The sequence below is a fragment of the Electrona antarctica genome (assembly GCF_951216825.1).
Source record: "Electrona antarctica genome assembly, chromosome: 3".
Lineage (NCBI taxonomy): Eukaryota > Metazoa > Chordata > Actinopteri > Myctophiformes > Myctophidae > Electrona > Electrona antarctica.
Genome location: NC_136808.1, coordinates 57865329 through 57884416, shown reverse-complemented (window position 1 = coordinate 57884416; position 19088 = coordinate 57865329). Strand labels below are relative to the sequence as shown.

Here is a 19088-nt window from a genome sequence, read left to right as displayed (position 1 = left end):
TAAATCTTGCTTAAATCTTGCTTAAATCTTGCTTAAATCTTGCTTAAATCTTGCTTAAATCTTGCGTAAAGCTTAAATCTTGCGTAAAGCTTAAATCTTGCTTAAATCTTGCTTAAATCTTCCTTAAATCTTCCTTAAATCTTGCTTAAATCTTGCTTAAATCTTAAATCTTGCTTAAATCTTAAATCTTGCTTAAATCTTGCTTAAATCTTGCTTAAATCTTGCTTAAATCTTGCGTAAATCTTGCGTAAATCTTGCGTAAATCTTGCTTAAATCTTAAATCTTGCTTAAATCTTGCTTAAATCTTAAATCTTGCTTAAATCTTGCTTAAATCGTAAATCTTGCTTAAATCTTGCTTAAATCTTGCTTAAATCTTGCTTAAATCTTAAATCTTGCTTAAATCTTGCTTAAATCTTGCTTAAATCTTGCCTAATTTGAATCCTGATAAGTAACAGTTCTGGATCTAGGCCTATATGAGGTTTCCACCCGACAGAGACGATGTTTACCGAACCCTTCCAAAGTTTGTTTAACCCAAAAACCCACACGAGTCCCCCATAGTTGGGTCATATTGCTTTATAGTCCCCCATAGTTGGGTCATATTGCTTTATAGTCCCCCATAGTTGGGTCGCTTTCGCATATTGCTTTTCGTGTGTGAACAGAATCGGACCCCCTTTTCAAAAAGCTCTCGATTTAGTTTTTTTGTACGCACCTGAGTTTGACTGTTGCTTTCATGCCCAAATGCCCAAATGAACCATTAACAAGGGAAAATTAGCTAAATGTGTGGCAAATCTGCAAAAAAAATGTTTACCACTAGCTTTCTTCACAAATGTGTTCATAAAGGTGTCTACTATCAGAGAATTTTTTTTTCCAACCCAACTCCCTTGGGAAACTTTGCGACAGCTGCTGAAAGTTGGGGTACCATTATATTAACCATATTTACCATTAACATCCAATATAAGGCAAAAATGTCCAAATTTCATTATACTTTAAGTAGTATCGGACGTGTCGAACTAGGGGGTTTTCATGATTCTGAATCCATTGCAAGCATTAGTTTTGCACAAAAACACTCCTTCGCCTAAAAATGGCCATAGCCGTCATCACACATTTGATGAGGTCAGCACATTTGGGCACATTTGGGCAAGTGGCTATGGCCAAATTTAGCCCAAGGAGTGTTTTCGTGCAAAACTAATGCTTGGAATGGATTCAGCATCATGATAATTTTCTCTAACTACATGAGGTGTAAGCTAGAGAACACTAGAGATCTTATCCAAGTGAACTAAACAAGACAGCTAATCTACCCCAGGAAGATTAGCTGTCTTCCCGGTGTCAGCTAATGCGGATCCATTCAATAAACAATAAACAGGTGTGAAGACACCCTTAATGTTAACAGATAGAGTTCCCTTCAAAGTCACACTGAAAGTCAGAGACTGGGCCAAGGGTCAAACATTGATTTCCAGCGAAACGCAACACTGGCTCGGTCCTCGGGGAAGGGAGAACGTCAATATTGGTGTTTTGTGTCTTTTTAAATAAATCAGTCAGCTATATTTACCACGGGCATTTTTCCGTCATTTAAGAGTGGCCACCGTTTCCAGGGTAATCTTTTAGAGAGAGGAGATGGCACCAGAAACATTCCATTTGGAGCAAACACTCACATACCATGTGAAGGTACACATTACTGGAATAAAATGTTGCTATATTCAGGCCACCACAATGCTGCTATCACACAACATTCCTCAGAGATTTTCAAGATGCCGATCACGCAGATTTGCCATTTTCATGCAGAGCAAAGGAACACAATCTGCAGTTTATCCCAATCATCATTAATCACAGTAAGACCACGTACAGTCGTACACTCAGGGCATTCACAATGTTTTCCTGCCAAGATGCCGGTGCTGTGCAAATATAAGCCAATGGGCTGCCGCTATGCTATGTGATGCCATTGCTCTCAAACAAATGCTGCACTGTTAATATATGGGCAAAATGTGAAAAGCTTGTTGAATTACATGTTTTCTAAAATAGCAAGCTCACAATACAATGACTGGGCTTTCTAATTTCACCGTTTTTGTGTTAGTAGTAGGAATATACAGTTGGGTGCCACCGATATTGTCCCTTATCATTTGACCCATTTAGGCCTGACCTCAAAATTTAAAAAAATCCTTCTAAATCCTCCAGTTTTCTGAAATAAATATTTTCACGATTTTTCAAAAATAGCAGACGTACAAGCTCGTAGCGCGCCACTCGGTGGCGCGCTATGAGCTTGTAGATCTGCTATTTTTCAATAGCATGTTTAAAACACCAAAAGGGGTTCCCGCCCAAAATGGGTTAACTGTCCTTTTGCGCAGATCACGCAAACCACAGCAAAAAGAAAAGGACAATATCGATGGCCTCCAACTGTAATAGCACAACGTTTGTCATAATATTGTATAGGGCTACAACTATCAATACTTTATTATTGATTATTCTATCAATGACTTTTTCCTATAATAATCGAGTATTTTAAACTTGAAAATGGCCCAGTTTAGCCTGGGCCGTGGCTCAGTGACCCAGGCACCTTGGCTGGTGGCCCAGTCTGGCAGTGTGCTGCGGGTTCGACTCCCGATCCCGACGGCCTTTGCTGCATGTCTTCTCCCCATCTCTCTCCCCATTTCCTGTCAGCCTAGTGTCTGTCCCTCCATAAAATATATAAAAATAAAGGCGAAAGCCACAAAAAAAATGATGAAAATTGTGAGCTTTTAGCTCACGATTCACAATTTCACAGGGATTGATTATGAAAGGATTTGTATTCAATTAATTATTATCAATACGTTTTATAGTCCATTTTTATTGATTTATTTCCTACACTATTTATTTAACACTAGCATGACTGAGAGGTCATTTTCAGAAGGCCTTCCATAACTATAATCATCCATCATCATTCCATCATCTCTGAACATTTTGACATCTGAAACATTTTCTAGATATGACTGTAACTTAACCCACTTTGACCTGAGATCAGATTCTAAAAATGTCTTCTACATCCTGACAGTTTTCTGAAAAAGCTATGTTTCTATGTCAGTGGTTCTTCGATTTTTCAAAAATAGCAGACCTACAAGCTCGTAGCGCGCCACTCGGTGGCGCGCTATGAGCTTGTAGATCTGCTATTTTTCAATAGCTAAAGCATAACATAATGCTAACACCAAAAGGGGTTCCCTTTTTTCTTCAGTCATGCTATACTAGTAAAATGTTTGTTTAACAAACTCTAGACGTGAAAGCCTACCTCAGGTTCCGAATGCAGAATGGAAAAATACAAAGATGCTTAATAGAGTCTAGCTCTGCTGCTGAACGTGTGCCACATATATGACTATTAAAGAAACAATTAACATCTAATGAGTTTTGCTTATTCATTGCTCCTTTTATAGTGCCAGCAGAGCTAATGACTCTTGGGTACCGTGCATAATATCCATGTCATGTGGAATTGTTAAAATATAATTTGTGGGCAAGGCATGCATAAAATGTGCCTGCGTGCATGCGTGCGTGCGTGCGTGCGTGCTCGCTCCCGCTCCCTTCTTAAGACTGAAAATGTGTCTGTGTGCCAATGGAAGTTACTCACTTCTGACATCCCTCTATTATGACTAAGTGGATGAGTGTGTGTGTGTGTGTGTGTGTGTGTGTGTGTGTGTGTGTGTGTGTGTGTGTGTGTGTGTGTGTGTGTGTGTGTGTGTGTGTGTGTGTGTGTGTGTGTGTGTGTGTGTGTGTGTGTGTGTGTGTGTGTGTGTGTGTGTGTGTGTGTGTGTGCGTGCGTGCGTGCGTGCGCGTGCGTGCGTGTGCGTGCGCGTGCGCGCGCCTGGAGGCTGTGCGTCTCCTCCAGCCAGCCACTGTCGAGGAAGCAGTGATGTCACAGAGCATTACATCACGTCTGATCTCCTTCAATCTCTTCCAATCCAGCGTCAGATGCGTGGGCGGAGCCATAATGAAGGATGAGAATGCCACCTCTAACCAGGAACATGCTGGAGGCGCACAACGTGGACAAGCCACAGTCAGGGAGCTGAGCCTCCAAAACACCTGACTCCTTCTGCACCTCCTACCTACACGCATGAGTCAGGGGCAGGTAAAAATAACTTTATTCCCCCTACTTTTTTCCCCCCCTCATATGGTCAAGCTACACCAGGCTTTTCTCGCGCGTTTACCCTAAACGCGCGGCCCGCGCGTGCGTTTTTTAAAATAGGACTGGACCTAAATTAAACGCACGCGCGGGAGAAAACGCGCGAGAAAAGCCTGGTGTAGCGTAGGCATAAGTAGTACCACAATGCAGCAGGCATAAGTAGTACCACAATGTAGCAGGCATAAGTAGTACCACAATGTAGCAGGCATAAGTAGTACCACAATGTAGCAGGCATAAGTAGTACCACAATGTAGCAGGCATAAGTAGTACCACAATGTAGCAATATACTCGGACTAATATATATAAGTCGGACTCCAGGATCGCTGTCCTTTGTGGATCTTCTGCCATCCACATTTCGGATTGAATTTCGGATTGAATAAGTACATCAATTTCATAACTGTGGAAAAAATGTTGTGTATAACAGACTGAAAGATAAAGGACAAGTACATTTACTAAATGTTAATGTTTTTGTATATTTTCTTTGGTGGATTTTCCATGTTCTTTAGTACAGGGGTTCTCAACGTTTTTGGCCGGGGACCCCCCCCCCCCCCCTCCCCCCCGAGGGGTCGCGACCCACGGGTTGAGAACCCCTGCTTTAGTACATGTGTCAAACTTTTATTTTTGTGAAATGACAAAGGAACATGGATCCTGTTCATTCAAGTGCTGTGGATGATATAAAACATTTGAAAAGGGAAGGGTGACTGAAGTTTAATTCTCAACTGTTCTGGATCTCATTATTTACATAACAAGTTATGAGCTTTCTATCTAGCACCTCTGCTGGAACACTCCATCATCGCAGTTCCTGTTTACACTGAGCATGTGCAAACCTCCCGCAGGAGACCGGGCCGCACCTCCGTGCCTCATCCTCTTTATTTGTCCTAGCTTCACAAGGAATCTCGGGAAAATTCTACCTTCAATTTTGACACACGCCCCAGAGCTGGAAGAGGCGTCTACTTATTTACGTCTATACTTAGTTGAGCTGCATCATCACCAGGTCTTTTACTGGAGGTTTAAATCCATCACTGACGTGGGCTGCTAATTAATTGGTTGGATCAGTCGCAAAGTGAGACGAATGGAGCCTACTGCACACACTTTAACCATTAACTCAGTAGAAGGCCTGATCAATCATTTTGTTGCTGTAGGCCACAGACCTTGTAAGTCCAAACCATTGATTTTCAGGAAATGGAGAAAAAAAATAAGTTTAGTCAAAAGCTCTTCTTAACACTTTTCATTGTTTTTTGTTTTATTTTTATTCACAATGAGAGGCCTATTCATAGTCCAGTTTTCGGTGAAGCAGTTTTGTGGTCAGCGGTGGCCTAAGGGTTGGAGGAGCGCCCCTGTTGCCGAAAGGTTGCCGGTTCGATTCCCCGGACGGGCAGGAAAAATCTGGGTCGGGAAGTGATTGTCATCACTCACCCAATACGGCTGAAGTGCCCTTGAGCAAGGCACTGAACCCCCAACTGCTCCAGTGGAGCTGCTTAGTACAGTATAGAGCGTCGCAGTCCCGCCCCCTTTCATGACGACGCCAGGCCCAGGAAATGAATCCCAATGAATTTTTCCCATAGACATTTCAAAAAGTATTTATTTAAAGACCTTTTAAGCGTCGTACGAAGCCAACTCGAGTCGTGACAAATCATGAGAACATGTTGGACCAAACAAATAATTACAAAGAAGAAAAACAACAAAAAAAAGTGTTGTAACCTGATGTTTTTTTCTACTTTCTAATTCTTTGTTTGGCCCAAAACATTGTGTTTATTGTCATTATTTGTCACGACAAGAGTTGGCTTTGTCCGCGGCGTAAACGTCTTTAAATAAATACTTTCTGAAAAGTCTATGAGGAAAATGAACAGGGATTTCTTTTCCGGGTCTCTCGAGGGGGCGGGACTGTGACGCTCTATAAGACTGTGGTTGTACTGGTCAGCTCCCAGGTTTTAATGTGTGTGTCTGTCTGTGTGTTTCTATGTGCAGGGCGTTGCTGAAAATGAACACTTGTGCTCAGCTACTACCCTGGGTAAATAAAGGATTAAAAGGTGACCACTGAAAACTACAAAATGGCCAATCTACAAGCAAAGTGTTACGTTGTGAGCTTGTAGATCCTTTTGCATGATACTGTCATACGCTATAGCAGGGGTTCTCAACCCGTGGGTCGCGACCCCTCGGGGGGTCGCCAAATTATTTTAGGGGGTCCCCAAATTATTTTTAAAAAAAATAAAAAAAAATGTTTTTTTTTTTTAATTTTATTTTCACGATTTTTCTAAAATAGCAGACCTACAAGCTCATAGCGCGCCACTCGGTGGCGCGCTATGAGCTTGTAGATCTGCTATTTTTCAATAGCTAAATTATAACAATGCTTAAAACACCAAAAGGGGTTCCCGCCCAAAATGGTTTAAGGTTATTGTAGCAGTCAATTTATATTGGGGGTCGGGCGGGGCGGGGGTCCCGAGACATTGCCAAAGCATTTCCGGGGGTCCCCGGCCAAAAACGTTGAGAACCCCTGCGCTATAGTATAAAATATATATAAAAAAAACAAAAAAAAACATGACATCATGGAGATACAAGGTTTCTGCTCATCAGCAGCCATTTACGTTTGGAGGTTTTTGGCTGATTGAAAACCCAACCCGACCTAATATAACCCCGTTACGAGGAAATGGATTTTCCGTAATGAAAATGCGACTGAGCTAAACTAAAGTGATGTGAATCATTGACAGGCGTGTCTGAGCGCCAGCCTTCAGCCCCCCAGCCGCCACCACTCTGATACGCACCAGTCATGCTTCGTCGAGCGGTTAGTTCCACGATGGAGGACGCTTCAGGTGTCTTTGCCGTTCCTATGGAAACAGCATCACCTGCCCGAGCTGTCAGGGACACTTGCTGTCACTGGCATGCATGGACCCCCCCCCCCAAAGTATTGTCATCAAAATATACTTTCCAAAGGTTCCAAAGTAAAAGTACCAAATCCTATTTAAAAATCAGACCCGTCTGAAGTGAGTGGTACTGTACTGTACTGTGTGTGTGTGTGTGTGTGTGTGTGTGTGTGTGTGTGTGTGTGTGTGTGTGTGTGTGTGTGTGTGTGTGTGTGTGTGTGTGTGTGTGTGTGTGTGTGTGTGTGTGTGTGTGTGTGTGTGTGTGTGTGCGCTCACTCTACTGGCCACACACACACACACACACACACACACAAATTACCTAATGGTGCAGTCGTGCGGCCAAATGCACACAACAGCCACCGTGACCAACATGCACTGATGTCAGACACAGATGACAGACAGAAACCGTGACAAAGCACATGAGCAGACATGGACACACTGGACAGTGGACACACATGCACCTAAAGTCAAATATGGAGATCAACTTGTACTGATGTTAGACACAACCGCTGTTGTATTGCGCTTAGTCAAAGTATAACATAAGTGGGTAATGTAAGTTTTGTAATAATCTAAATCTGCAAAAATAACAGTGGAGTAAAAAGTAGAATATGTGCCTCTGAGAGATAGCAGGTTATAAGTATGAAGTTTTCTTTTGTTGTTTTCGTCCTCCTCCCCCCCATGCAAAGCGTCCTGGGTACTAATTAGTTACTTTCCACCACACATGGACCCTCCAGAAAGAAGTACCCCTCGGCGCCTGCCCTGCACGTCTAGCAATGTCTTCTCTAACTTTAGACAATAGCTTTTAGTTAGTCTCTTAACCCGCCCTACTTCGTATAAGTACTGTATTCCTATAGGTCTAAAACGGCATATGCATGACCTAGTTCTTTTAAGTATACTTCATCCTTGTTCCATCTGCTGTACATCCAAAAGTGTCACACAGTTCAGCGTAACGAGCAGACGAGGGTCTTTGAATAGCATGATGTGAGAGCGTGCAGGATTCAGTTCAGCACAAGCCTCTGCCTGCACATCGCCGTCATCCACTGTTTTCCGTACCCTGTACCCATGTCTGCGCGTGCGTGTGTCTGTGGCGTGTGCGTCTGTATATAGATAAGAGAGCGCAGCTAGGGCACTGTGGGAGATAAGACCCATGTGGAAAAGGAGGAGACAAGGTCACGTTTTCCTTCCTCTCAAACAAGATAGAAAGGCTGCCAACCTTCTCTCTGCTCAGACACATAAGATTTGTTCCGGTGCAGTTCGTCTTCCTCTGCAATATGTTCTTCATCTGTGAACACATCTCCGTACCGCGAGCGAAGGTGCAGGCCTTCGGAATTGGACGAACAAAGATAACGGCCATTTCCGAAGTAGATGTATGATTGCCTGACGAGGAGTAGAGGGGAAATTGTGACACAAAGTTGTTGTTTGTGTGTGTGTGTGTGTGTGTGTGTGTGTGTGTGTGTGTGTGTGTGTGTGTGTGTGTGTGTGTGTGTGTGTGTGTGTGTGTGTGTGTGTGTGTGTGTGTGTGTGTGTGTGTGTGTGTGTGTGTGTGTGTGTGTGTGTGTGTGTGCTAAAAAATAACAAAATGACAAGAAAGAGTTAAAAAATGACATTCATGAAATTGTCTAAAATATTGATGATGTCCTCACACATAGGAATACAAACATACGTGTGTTTGTGTGCATGCATGTGTGAGGCATGCACACACACACGGATGTGTGGCTGTCACGCCAGCATTGATCTCAAACCTCCCCAGCAGCAGAGGTGGTGATATGTGCTTATCGCAGCGTTCGGCCTGTCATTCAGATGTTGTTTGTGAGCATGGAGTCGGCCGGGCTTATCTCCAGCTGGAAGATATGACCGACCGGAACCCTGAGTGTAGCAGAAACCAACGCTATGAAGCTGTCAAGCCGGTGAAAAGGTTTTCAGACTCATTTCCAATGTTTTACCCCGTCTCATTTCACCTCTTGATCTCAATTGTAATTTCCTTTAGCCTCACAAGCTGCTAGGGCCGATCCCTCCAACACTTTTAGTCCCAGATAAGATTATATCAGTGGTCCCCCCCCCCCCCCCCAACCATAAGATTATATCAGTGGTCCCCCCGACCATTGGAAATCTGTGTTGGCGCAGATCGCGCCCCACCCATCTGATCACTTAAAGGGGCATTCCACTCATTTTCAACATTTTACTATGTCATTAATATACCTTAGAGCTGTTGTGTGGAAATAATAAAAAAGTCCCCCCATTCTGTGTTTCCTAGAACTAGAGGTCTGAAAGAAATCATTAACATGGTGAAACACATCTTGATGATGTCATCAAGATGTGTTTCACCATGTTAATGATTTTTTTCATAATTACAGTTCTAGGGAACACAGAATGGGGGGACTTTATTATTTCCACACAACAGCTCTAAGGTATATTAATGACATAGTAAAATGTTGAAAATGGGTGGTTTTTCCCTTTAATGGAAATAAACCTGGTTTCAAAAGACACTTTATCACCTTGTTTTTTGCGTTCCATGTGGCTATATGGCCCAAATGTCCAATTTTACACAAGATGTCAAAGTCTAAGGGCTCCAATTTCGTCGCCGCCATTACCCGATACGCGGCCCGCAATTCAGCCGCTGCCCGGAAATTACGAGATTACGGGACGCAGCGCAAGTGAGACTTCAAGGCAGCAACGCAACACTCTTCCATGGGCTGTAGACCGTACGGGTATGAAGCAATATAGAACTGGGCATAACGGGCAATGGATAAGGGATCTCTTAAAGGCAATGGCACGTGGACTGGTGATTGGTTTAATTTATGTAACGCCCAAACCACACCTATGCATAATATAACGGGTAACGGAGGTGTTTTAGGGATTTAGACAAGTAACCAAAATACCAACTTAAGTGGGGGAACACCCCTTCCCACTGCTAAATCCCAAAACAGTGTATTTAGAAAGGTCAGACGAAATTGGAGCCCTGAATGTACTATACTCTTTTTTTTTTGAGTGGCACTCCTACAACTGGCTTTGTTAGTTTACGTGTCTGTTCGTACCAAAAAATGGTGTAAACCACTCCTACAACTGGCTTTGTTAGTTTACGTGTCTGTTCGTACCAAAAAATGAGCATGGTTGCTATGGTCACCCAGTTCACACGGGTGTGATTTCTTTACGTCAGACATTACGTCAGACAACAGTTGATCAGTCTATATAAGACCTTACACCACTCAGTTCACACGGGTGTGATTTTTTATTTGTAGATCTAGAAAGGACTGTGAAATCTGCCAATGTTTCCTTCAGGCCCAGCACATTGTTTCTTCCACACTCCACTTGAAGCAGGAATCAGCGTGAGAATCTGAACCCTTGACTGTATAAGAATCACACATCAAAAAAATTACTGATAGATGGGAACACAATTGACCCTTACAGGAACCAAATGGACCCGCAATTCTGTTCCAATTCTCTCCCGAGTTAAATTCGCACTGACGATTACGTTGCATTGACTGGGTGTCCGTATAGGCCAGGGTTCCCCAATAGGCGGCCCATGGGCCGTTTGCGGCCCGCGGAGCGCCCCCTTGTGGCCCCTGGAAGAATTTCCAAAAAAAAAAAAAGTTTTTTGTTTTGTTTTGGGGGGGTGTCCCAGATATAAATGGCATTGAATGGGGGTCAGTAGCCTATGCATGTCAAACTGGGCACCCTCTCAAGGTTGAGAACAATTTTTAATTAATTAATGAAAACATAAAAAACACCAGCCTGGTTCCCTGCCACACAGCCAACTCAAGGTACGGCCACGGAGCCGACTTGGGGACCCAACGCAGCTCCTCCAAGGAAAACAAACAAATTAACGGAGCTGAACGTGAATCCCCCCCACCGCCCACCCCTTTTTTCCCCTCACTGTATATGTTTCTTTTCCCTTTTTACCTCCTTTATGATGAATTCCTGTTCTGTCTATAGAAGTGTCTATTTGTACGTCTCTAAATGTTTTGATGATTTGAACATGGTGGACCCTATTGGAAACAAGTGTAATGCTTAATTGGGTCGTCCACTCACAGTTAACAGCCTTTGTATTGAGTTTGTGCTTGAAATGTACTGTAATTCTGCAAACTGTTAATAAATTCTTCAATCAATCAATCAGTCAAAATATGGCCCTTGAGGAAACTTAATTGGGGAACCCTGGCATAGGCTAACAAGATTATCAAACTGGAGGTCCTTGAAATTAAAATAAAAGTTTGAGAACCACTAGTCGTGGGCTCATAGGTCATTGGCTCGATTCCCCCTCCTTGGTGGTGCGCGTCACGCCCCGACTGCATCCTAATAAGACGGAAATCAGATAGAAATGTCTTTCAAGCCAAATACCACAGAGGTATACCCTCTTCACCCTTCACACCTCTGCTCACCTCCCGTTAAACTGTACAGAGGTATACCCTCTTCACCCTTCACACCTCTGCTCACCTCCCGTTAAACTGTATAGAGGATACAGAGGTATACCCTCTTCACCCTTCACACCTCTGCTCACCTCCTGTTAAACTGTATAGAGGATTAAGCTGTTAGGCTGAGGAACGTACACACTGATCACTGATTCATGGTGTTCAGGGTTCAAGCTCCGCTCATCAGCTTTTATTTGTGTAATGTCTGTTCTTTCACCTTTTCTTAATAGCATATTGCAGAAACCACCTGGTCCGCAAGTGACCAGTTTGACTTTGAAAACTATACAGAACAATTGTATTGTCTCTCTCTCTCTCTCTCTCTCTCTGCCTCCACACTAAATAGCACTTGCCCTAGCCTAGTCCCTTAGATAGCACATTATGTAGACTTAGATAGTATTTTAAACAGACTTATAGCTTGTTACGTAGACAGCTCTAGAATTGCATTTTATGTAGTCATAGCACTTTATAGTACACATGTATAATATATTATATAGTATAGTATGTATAGGTTACATAGATACTCCACTGTTAAGTTCTTAGTTTACGCATGATTCATGATAACTACTTTTTATATATGTGATGTATGCCATGCTTTTGTTATTGCTTAATGTAAATCGCTCTGGAATAAGAGCGTCTGCTAAATGCCTAAATTGTAAAATTGTAATACATAAATTACCTTTAATATACCTAAAAATTATGGAGGTCTGTTTAATTTCTAAGCTATTTAGTATGCCAATAATTTTTTCTAATTGCTGACTGTCAATCCGGACAGTAATTAAACGAAATTGACAGTAGGCCTAGTTAATCACAAATTATGTTTATAATGGGCTCTGACTGGCATATAGCCTGGTGTACTGTATATTTAGTTGGTTATCAGTGTGTCAGTGCAACGCATTGTGAGGTTGTAGATCGGCATGTTTTTGACTCCCTTACGGAGCTATGTGTGTGGGTGGCTGGCTGGCTGGCTGCCTGCCTGGCTGGCTGGGTGGGTGCCTGGCTGGGTATGAGCACGAAAACAGCATGGTTGTTTTGTTTTTCACCACCTGTGCGCAATCTTAACACACACACGCACATATAACTGTATATATGATGATTTCGGGTGTGCCAGTACAGGGGTTCATGTGTTTGGTCCGACGGAGCATTGGTCCGAACGACAACCTACCTCAAAACCTAACCTCCCCCGGGGCAGCACACCTAAACCTAACCCCAACCCTCTCCCGACCCCTAACGCACCTCGGACCAATGCTCCTTCGAACCAATGCTCCGTCGGACCATAGTATGCCTCCCCCAGTACAGTACAGTGACAGTAGAGGGTACAGTAGAGGGACCGCCACACAGGAACCCCCAGACGGAGTTGCACCACTAACTTCACACGTGTGTGATTTTTGTTGTTGTATGACACTGCCGTGCAACTACAAAGTATGCTTACGTATAATAATTTCCATCAAATACCAGGGTGACTTGGAAAATTAGTTACACATACCCAGCCCCAGCAGCAAAAAGATGATTATATCTGTGTGTGGATTGGAGGTGAAAAGTATGCCACCAATTTGTTCTAGCACCAGTGGGAAACTCCAACATCTGACTCTTACTGTAACATTTTGAAATCAAAGTATGACCACATTCCCATGAGTCTTCTCCATGAAGTCAATGTTTGCTAGATTTTCAGACAACAAACAGCATATTTTTGTACAACATTTACACTGATCTAAAGATATTGGAAATGTTTTACTTTTATCTTCGCCAACAACTTTTATACTTTTCTCTCAGTGGTCGTTTTGCTGCAGTATAGCTATTTACGTACTGTAGCTTACTTGTTTTCAGAGTGAACACGTGCGTGCAGTGTGCACACATACCAACGGAGACTACATTAAATAAATATTAGTTAATCGTTAAGACTTTAATTATACTGTAGGTACATTTTCTAAAACGGGGGTTTTGATAAGACTCGAGGTGTAATACACAAATCTTGCTTCCGAGAGGATAATATACACACCTCTTCACACACCTCCAGTAGCCACTACAATTCGGCCTCTCTGATTTATCGATGTGATTTGGGTGATTTGTTTTCACTGGCGTTAAGCTTTCGTGCGTCAGAACCTCAGACACATTGGGGCTGCTCAGCCTCAACTGCCCATTGTGAGCTCCTCACTTGCGGGTCGAAGTTGACAATACTTGTGGGATGTAAAGGTGTGTGATAGCTTTTCATGGATCTTTAGAATCTTACCAACAGCGAGATGCATCCACCAAACCATTCCATGCACTGTCCACAGGCTGTTGAGAGCCAACAATCATCTACAGTATTGTGACAGTTTCCTTATACGTAGATTAACTTTTCGCTGTTTTTTTAAACTATCACAGAGCAAGTTAAGTTTATGTGGCAGAGTAAATCTCCCTTGCACTGCAGGGAGTGCAGAGCCAGCGTGAATGGTCTCTCTCGGTGTGGCCAGTGGCACACACACACACAGCCAAAATATTTACTTAGAAAACATGTATTTATTTATTTTTATTCAGATTTGCATTACTTTGAGCATTATTCAGAAAAGCAACTGGCGATCCCTCCAAATTATTTGGTCACAAACAACCCCCAGGTTGAGAACACCTGCAGGCATTTGTGATTCCTTATACCGCTGTAGCCTGAGGCCCACTGTATGGAAGCAGTAGCCTGAGGCCGCTGTAGCCTGAGGCCCACTGTATGGAAGCATACTTTATACCGCTGTAGCCTGAGGCCCACTGTATGGAAGCATACCTTATACCGCTGTAGCCTGAGGCCCACTGTATGGAAGCATACCTTATACCGCTGTAGCCTGAGGCCCACTGTATGGAAGCAGTAGCCTGAGGCCGCTGTAGCCTGAGGCCCACTGTATGGAAGCATACCTTATACCGCTGTAGCCTGAGGCCCACTGTATGGAAGCAGTAGCCTGAGGCCGCTGTAGCCTGAGGCCCACTGTATGGAAGCCGTAGCCTGAGGCCGCTGTAGCCTGAGGCCCACTGTATGGAAGCAGAAAGCTGTAGCCTGAGGCCCACTGTATGGAAGCAGAAAGCTGTAGCCTGAGGCCCACTGTATGGAAGCAGAAAGCTGTAGCCTGAGGCCCACTGTATGGAAGCAGAAAGCTGTAGCCTGAGGCCCACTGTATGGAAGCAGAAAGCTGTAGCCTGAGGCCCACTGTATGGAAGCAGAAAGCTGTAGCCTGAGGCCCACTGTATGGAAGCAGAAAGCTGTAGCCTGAGGCCCACTGTATGGAAGCAGAAAGCTGTAGCCTGAGGCCCACTGTATGGAAGCAGAAAGCTGTAGCCTGAGGCCCACTGTATGGAAGCAGACAGCTGTAGCCTGAGGCCCACTACAATTTACAATTTACAATTTACAATTTAGGCATTTAGCAGACGCTCTTCTATCCAGAGCGACTTACATTAAGCAATAACAAAAAGCATGGCATACATCACATGTATAAAAAGTAGTTATCATGAATCATGCGTAAACTAAGAACGTAACAGTGGAGTATCTATGTAAACTATACATACTATACTATATAATATATTATACATGTGTACTAGGGCTGCAACTAACGATTATTTTCATAATCGATTCATCGGGCGATTATTTAAACGATGAATCGATTAATCGGATTATGGCACCTTTTTGCAATTACCTTTAAAAGTTTGCTTCAAGTTATTGTAGGCATGTTGTAACTAACAATAAAGACAATAAAAATGAATACTCCTTCAAAATCTATATTTTACCCCCTTTTTTGTACTTTGTAATGATACTGTAATCTGTAATGTTGACCGTGTATATTCTTTCCATTTCTATCTCTGGGACCCCAATTTATTATTATTTTATTTCTATTGTAAAAATCAATGTCAATTTTGAGAGTCCATTTGGTTCCATTTTTGCACTCTCTGTTACAGACCCTTTTAGGGTCCACATGGTTTACTTGCTAACTATCTATAATTTAGCTGAAACTCCCACTATGAGAACCACTGTCCTACACACACACACACACACACACACACACACACACACACACACACACACACACACCAGCATGCTAGCTGATAGAGGAAACCGTTCTTATTTAGCAGCCATATTAGCATGTTCTCTAGGCTCTAGTATCACTTATTGCCAAAGTTAAACAGCACTGAACAACTGATCATTGTTAAGCAAAACGTTCTGCTTTTGCCCTGTGCCCACTTCAATGCGCTGCTGAGTAACACAGGTGGAACAAATTTGAGGAGCTAACGAGCTACACTGCTAGTGCTCCGTAGACTGCCAGATTCAGACTTTGGGGAGCATTTTTGGTCATACGACAAAAAATATGGACAGTGGCGGTGCTCACAAATACCATGTTTTGGGACCTGTTTGGGGCATTTTGCAACCTGTTGATGACGTTGATGAGCTCACAGATCAGCTGTTTTTGCGGAGCTCATCGCAGCCACAGAGCGACTTGACGCTCTCTCTCTCTCTAGCCGCTGCCACACCATCAAAAGAGCTGCGCACGTTCTCGGCTGCGCGTAGCTTAAAGCTTGAGTTTTTAGACAGCTGGTGGATGGAAATTAAGCTCCACCTCCGCCGAATACTTGCGCGACGGCCAGATTCCCGGAAACGCTCTCCTCCGCTCAAGTCTTCGGCGGAGGTGGAGCTTCTTTTCCATCCACCAGCTGTCTAAAAACTCGGAATTTAAGCTGCGCGCAGCTTAAGAAGTGCGCAGCTTAAGAATGTTTTGCGCTATGGTGTGGAGACGGTGTCTCTGTGTGTGTGTGTGTGTGTGTGTGCGCGTGTGTGTGTGGGGGAGACTGAAGTTGGGAGAGAGAGAGAGGGGTAGATGCGGAGCGCTCAGGTCACGTTCAAGACAATCTCGTGTTGTTTATACCGACCCGTTGCATATTGATCGTTCAGCCTAGTGCCATTACTGAACGGTAAAAAGAAAGCAGCTTTACGTTAGATTTTAATGTTGGAAAACACCCGCGATTAAATCGATAATCAAATTCGTTGGCAACGAATTTAATTATCGATTTTTATCGATTTAATCGATTCGTTGTTGCAGCCTTAATGTGTACTATAAAGTGCTATGACTACATAAAGTGCAATTCTAGAGCTGTCTACATAACAAGCTATAAGTCTGTTTAAAATACTATCTAAGTCTACATAATGCTATCTAAGAGGCTAGGCTAGGGCAAGTGCTACGGGCCATGGTGGAGTCTGAAGAGGTGGGTTTTCAGACTACGGCGGAAGATTGGGAGTGAGGCTGCAGTTCTGACTGCAATGGGAAGTGCATTCCATAGTTTTGGAGCCAGAAGGGAGAAGAGTTTGGGACGTGTGGAGCGTTGTCCCGGCGTTTTTAGTGAAGGTACCTCCAGCTTCCCTGCGTTGGCTGATCTGAGTGAGCGGGAGGGTTTGTAGGGTACGATCATACTTGTGAGATATGGGGGGGCCATGCCTTTGGTTGCTTTGAATGCCAGCATCAGAGTTTTGTATTCTGTGCGGGCAGCGACCGGGAGCCAATGGAGCGAGCGGAGAAGGGGGGAGACGTGTGAGAATTTTGGCTGGTTGAAGACCAAGCGTGCTGCGGCATTTTGGATCAGTTGGAGGGGCTTAAGTGCACATGCCGGTAGGCCAGTAAGGAGGGAGTTGCAATAGTCAAGTTTTGACAAGACTGTTGTCTGGATTAGGAGCTGGGCTGACTCCTGGGTGAGGAACGGTCTAATTCGTCGTATGTTGTAGAGTGTAAACCTACAGGATCTAGTGACAGCTGTGATGTGTGTTTTGAACGAGAGCTGACTGTCCAGGACAACACCAAGGTTCCTGGCTGTCGGGACAGACTTTACCAGGGCGTTGTCTACGGAGATAGTTAGCTCCCGCATAGGGCAGGACTTAGCTGGGAAGAACAGAAGCTCAGTCTTGTCTGGGTTCAGCTTGAGGTGGTTGGAAGACATCCACTGTGAGATGTCAGCCAGGCATGCAGTGATGCGCTCTTCTACCTGGGTGGCAGAGGGGGGGAAGGATAGAAACAGTTGTGTGTCATCGGCATAGCAGTGATAGGATATATTGTGAGCAGAGATGATGGTGCCAAGGGATTTAGTGTACAGTGAGAAGAGGAGGGGACCAAGTACAGATCCCTGTGGGACCCCAGTTTGGAGGGTGCGGGGGGGTGATAGCAAACCTTTCCAAGAAACCTGGTAAGTCCGGTCAGAGAGGTAGGAGGAGAACCACTTCAGCGCCGTCCCGCCTATGCCTAGATCAGCTAGGGTGCCTAGGAGCAGCTGGTGGTTCACTGTGTCAAATGCCGCCGATAGGTCTAGGAGAATCAGGACTGCAGAGTGGGAAGCAGCCTGGGCAGCATGTAGTGCTTCTGTGACTGCGAGGAGTGCAGTTTCCGTGGAGTGTGCCTTCTTGAATCCTGACTGGTTGGGATCCAACCCACTGTATGGAAGCATACCTTATACCGCTGTAGCCTGAGGCCCACTGTATGGAAGCAGACCTTATACCGCTGTAGCCTGAGGCCCACTGTATGGAAGCAGACCTTATACCGCTGTAGCCTGAGGCCCACTGTATGGACCTTATACCGCTGTAGCCTGAGGCCCACTGTATGGAAGCATACTGCTGTAGCCTGAGGCCCACTGAATGGAAGCAGAAAGCTGTAGCCTGAGGCCCACTGTATGGACCTTATACCGCTGTAGTCTGAGGCCCACTGTATGGAAGCATACTGCTGTAGCCTGAGGCCCACTGTATGGACCTTATACCGCTGTAGCCTGAGGCCCACTGTATGGACCTTATACCGCTGTAGCCTGAGGCCCACTGTATGGAAGCATACTGCTGTAGCCTGAGGCCCACTGTATGGACCTTATACCGCTGTAGCCTGAGGCCCACTGTATGGAAGCATACTGCTGTAGCCTGAGGCCCACTGTATGGACCTTATACCGCTGTAGCCTGAGGCCCACTGTATGGAAGCATACTGCTGTAGTCTGAGGCCCACTGTATGGACCTTATACCGCTGTAGCCTGAGGCCCACTGTATGGACCTTATACCGCTGTAGTCTGAGGCCCACTGTATGGAAGCATACTGCTGTAGCCTGAGGCCCACTGTATGGAAGCATACTGCTGTAGTCTGAGGCCCACTGTATGGAAGCATACTGCTGTAGTCTGAGGCCCACTGTATGGAAGCATACTGCTGTAGCCTGAGGCCCACTGAATGGAAGCAGAAAGCTGTAGCCTGAGGCCCACTGTATGGACCTTATACCGCTGTAGCCTGAGGCCCACTGTATGGAAGCATACTGCTGTAGCCTGAGGCCCACTGTATGGACCTTATACCGCTGTAGCCTGAGGCCCACTGTATGGACCTTATACCGCTGTAGCCTGAGGCCCACTGTATGGACCTTATACCGCTGTAGCCTGAGGCCCACTGTATGGACCTTATACCGCTGTAGCCTGAGGCCCACTGTATGGAAGCATACTGCTGTAGCCTGAGGCCCACTGTATGGACCTTATACCGCTGTAGCCTGAGGCCCACTGTATGGACCTTATACCGCTGTAGCCTGAGGCCCACTGTATGGAAGCATACTGCTGTAGCCTGAGGCCCACTGTATGGACCTTATACCGCTGTAGCCTGAGGCCCACTGTATGGACCTTATACCGCTGTAGCCTGAGGCCCACTGTATGGACCTTATACCGCTGTAGCCTGAG

At 44.6% G+C, this 19088-nt stretch overlaps 1 long non-coding RNA gene across 1 annotated transcript in view; it reads left to right on the top strand.

Annotated features, from left to right (window-relative positions):
* Window positions 1–19088, top strand: part of LOC306920456 — a 77138-nt gene that overhangs the window by 2121 nt on the left and 55929 nt on the right. Inside the window, exon 2 of the long non-coding RNA XR_013789663.1 lies at window positions 3925–4087. This is a non-coding gene — a long non-coding RNA (uncharacterized lncRNA). The remainder of the gene's footprint in view (window positions 1–3924; window positions 4088–19088) is intronic.